Source organism: Musca vetustissima, unplaced genomic scaffold (assembly GCF_032173495.1).
Source record: "Musca vetustissima isolate MV318-11 ecotype Yass unplaced genomic scaffold, APGP_CSIRO_Mvet_v1 utg161325, whole genome shotgun sequence".
Taxonomy (NCBI): Eukaryota; Metazoa; Arthropoda; class Insecta; order Diptera; family Muscidae; genus Musca; species Musca vetustissima.
Window position 1 is genome coordinate 63,000 of NW_026885713.1, and position 3,829 is coordinate 66,828.

The 3,829-nt window shown below is 32.1% G+C and overlaps 2 non-coding genes across 2 annotated transcripts; both read right to left on the reverse strand.

Moving 5' to 3' along the window:
* Positions 1 to 1,877: 1,877 nt before the first annotated feature.
* On the reverse strand, positions 1,878 to 2,004 carry Trnal-caa (transfer RNA leucine (anticodon CAA)). Its single transcript has 2 exons — positions 1,967 to 2,004; positions 1,878 to 1,922 (listed from the first exon to the last, which is right to left on the reverse strand). It is a non-coding gene; the product is annotated as a tRNA-Leu (tRNA).
* A 388-nt stretch (positions 2,005 to 2,392) lies between these two features.
* On the reverse strand, positions 2,393 to 2,519 carry Trnal-caa (transfer RNA leucine (anticodon CAA)). The gene is made up of 2 exons: positions 2,482 to 2,519; positions 2,393 to 2,437 (listed from the first exon to the last, which is right to left on the reverse strand). It is a non-coding gene; the product is annotated as a tRNA-Leu (tRNA).
* Positions 2,520 to 3,829: the final 1,310 nt, after the last annotated feature.

Consider the following 3,829-nt stretch of genomic DNA (forward strand, 5'->3'; position numbering starts at 1 on the left):
AAAATTCCAGGGCTTGGAAAAATGTTTTTTAAAAAATCCACGCCGTGGAAAAATATTTTTTAAAAAATCCACACCTTGGAAAAATATTTTTTAAAAAATCCACGCCTTGGAAAAATATTTTTTAAAACATCCACGACTTGGAAAAATATTTTTTAAAAAATCCAAGCCTTGGAAAAAAAATTTTAAAAAATCCAAGCCTTGGAAAAATATTTTTTTAAAAATCCAAGCCTTGGAAAAAAAATTTTAAAAAATCCAAGCCTTGGAAAAAAATTTTAAAAAATCCACGCCTTGGAAAAAAAATTTTAAAAAATCCACGCCTTGGAAAAAAAATTTTAAAAAATCCACGCCTTGGAAAAATATTTTTTAAAAATACACGCCTTGAAAAATTTTTTTAAAAAATCCACGCCTTGGAAAAATATTTTTTAAAAAAATCCACAGCTTGGAAAAATATTTTCTAAAAAATCCACGCCTTGAAAAACTATTTTTTAAAAAATCCACGCCTTGAAAAAGTATATTTGAAAAAATCCACGCCTTGAAAAAGTATTTTTGAAAAAAACCACGCCTTGAAAAAATATATTTTTAAAAAAAATCCACGCCTTGAAAAAATAGATTTTTTAAAAATCCACGCCTTGAAAAAATAGATTTTTTAAAAATCCACGCCTTGAAAAAATATTTTGTAAAAAAATCCACGCCTTGAAAAAATATTTTGTAAAAAAATGCACGCCTTGAAAAAATATTTTTTAAAAAATCCACGCCTTGAAAAAAACAATTTTTTAAAAAAATTCTCGCCTTGAAAAAATATTTTTTTAAAAAATCCACGCCTTGAAAAAATATTTTTTAAAAAATCCACTCCTTGAAAAAATATTTTTTAAAAAATCCACGCCTTGAAAAAATATTTTTTAAAAAATCCACGCCTTGAAAAAATATTTTTTAAAAAATCCACGCCATGAAAAAATATTTTTTAAAAAATTCACGCTTTGAAAAAATATTTTTTTTTTAAAATTCACGCCTTGAAAAAATATTTTTTTTTTTTAAATTCACGCCTTGAAAAAATATTTTTTAAAAAATCCACGCCTTTAAAAAATGATTTTTAAAAAATCCACGCCATGAAAAAATATGTTTTAAAAAATCCACGCCTTGAAAATATATTTTTTAAAAAATCCACGTGTTTGGAAAAAATATTATTTAAAAAATTCATGATTAGGGTTGATTCCGAACTCCCGCTGCCACCAGTACTTCTGATGTAAAGTCAAGGTTATTATTTTTTTGTAAATTAATTATTTTTTTAATTATGATTGTCTTTTATTATTTTAATGATTTTCATTAATTAAAGTCCAGTTTCGTTTTGGTTTGAACAGAACCTCTTAATATTTGCTCTGTCATTTATGTCATGGTATTTACTTATTTTGTTGTTGTTGTCAATTCATTTGGTTTTGGTTGTTGTTTGTTTTTTTCATTTAATTGTTGGGGTTTCGTTTTTCCATCACTTTACTTGTGTTTGACTTTTAAGAGGCTTTTATGTCATTTACTATTATTTTTCTGGCGATTTCATTTGTGTGCCGTCTTGTGGTTTTTTGTTTTCAGAGTGGTATCATTGTAAACGAACATTGACACCTTGTGTAGACTAATGACAAGATTACAGGTAAAAGGCAGAATTTAAGACGACAACAAAATATCATAAGCATATACATATTATGATGGGGCATTATATTTCAAATGGAAATGGAAAAAATAACAACAAATGTGGAAGAGATAATGACAGATTTTTTTGGTGGATTAACAATTCATTGTTAGGAAAAATTGGAAAATATTTTTTAATAAAAATATTTCTTTAATAAAACATATTTCTTTTTAAATTTTTTGTAAAAAAATAATTTTGTCAGGAGTGGGATTTGAACCCACGCCCTCAGAGAGGACCAGAACGCTCATCGTACAAATTCTGCTTTGAACAGAACAAGTTATTACACTTGAGTCTGGCGCCTTAGACCGCTCGGCCATCCTGACATAAGAAGCTACATCAAATCGAATGGGGTTTCTCGTATGCGTGTTATAATTCTCATGTGAATATTGCAAAGTTTTACCAACATTAACAGGAGCTCAGTTATTGTTTTATGAAAATCCGAAATAAATTGTAATGGAAAAAAATCTGAAATAGACAATATCATGAAAAAAATCTGAAGTAGCGTTTTATAAAAAAAAGGAATTTATTTTTTCACGTATCAAAACATGTGCATTCATTCAAAATTATTGAAGAGGTTTGAATTAAAAAAAAAAGAAATCGATTTGTATCTAGTTGTTTTTAATTATTTCAATATTTTATATAAATGTTCAAATATACATTTTTCTGAATATTTTCCAAAAAAATTGTGTGATTATCTAAAAAAAATATTTTTGTCAGGAGTGGGATTTGAACCCACGCCCTCAGAGAGGACCAGAACGCTCATCGTACAAATTCTGCTTCGGACAGAACAAGTTATTACACTTGAGTCTGGCGCCTTAGACCGCTCGGCCATCCTGACATAGAAATGTATGTCAGAAAATGTTTTAATTCAATTATCGACTGAAATTTGGCCTAAGGTTGTCTTTTTTCTGCAGGCAAGTTCGAAGATGGCCTACATCGATGCACGCTTTTTAGCCGGAATGGTTGCAATTTGGTAATTTGGATTCCCATCTGATACGAAATCGACCTACTAAAAATTATCAATATATTTTTTTGCACGGCTTTCCAATCGTTGTAATTAGGCACTTTGTATTATTATTATTATTGGGTATCAAATCTCCACACCATATCGTTCCACACTTAGGAATAGTTCCCATATAAGGGTCCCCCTAATTTTCGTTATTTTGGGGTTCTTGAGCGCGCTTTTCAACCGAATTCGCTGAAATTTTGTACATTTGGTTATTTTTGGATACCAAATTTATGCACTAAAAATTATAAATATAAGTCCACTTTTTCTGGTAGCCCCAATATAGGTCAATTTTTTCGCATAGCCCCCATATAGGGGTAGCCCCAATTTTCGGTATTTTGGGGTTCTTGGCCGCGTTTTTCAACCGAATGGTATGAAGGTTCGCTTTTATATACCTTTTAAGCTGGGACATTCTCATTCATTCGCACAACATGGCCTAGCCACCGTAGTCGCTGCAGCTCAATACGACTATGTCCATGTCCGCGTATAAATTGTAAATCTCGTGGTTCATTCGACGACGATATTCACCGTCGACGCAGATCGGCCTGTAGATCTTTTGGACAATTTTTCTTTCAAACACCCCAAGAGCTGCCTCATTTGCCTGCGCAAGTACCCATGCTTCAGATTCATATAACATCACGAGTAGTATCAGCGTCTTGTAAAGTGTGAGTTTGGTCTTGCGGGAGGTGCCCTTGTTTCTAAACTGCTTACTTAGACCATAGTAGCATCTGTTGACTATCACAATCCTTCTCCGAAATTCAAAACTGATGTCATTCGTTTTATTTATGGCGGCACCAAGGTATATAAAATCTTTAAATACCTCGAAGCTGTAGTTTTCAAGTTCCACAGTTGGTCCGAGTCTACTGGACGTCTTGCGCGTTGATCAGTTTGGTCTTCTCTCCGTTTACTGCCAGACCCACTTGGCAGACTCCTTCTCAATTTGTTCAAAGGTGGCTGTTAGCGCTCTCAATGTTCGACCCATTATGTCGATGTCATCGGCGTAGGCGTGTAACATGTGTTCTTTGGTGTACAGAGGTGCCATTTCGGTTCACCTTTGCGTCTCATATGACCTTTTCCAGCAGGATATTTGAAAGATCACACGACAAAATGTCACCTTTTCTGAATCCTCGTTCGGTATTGAA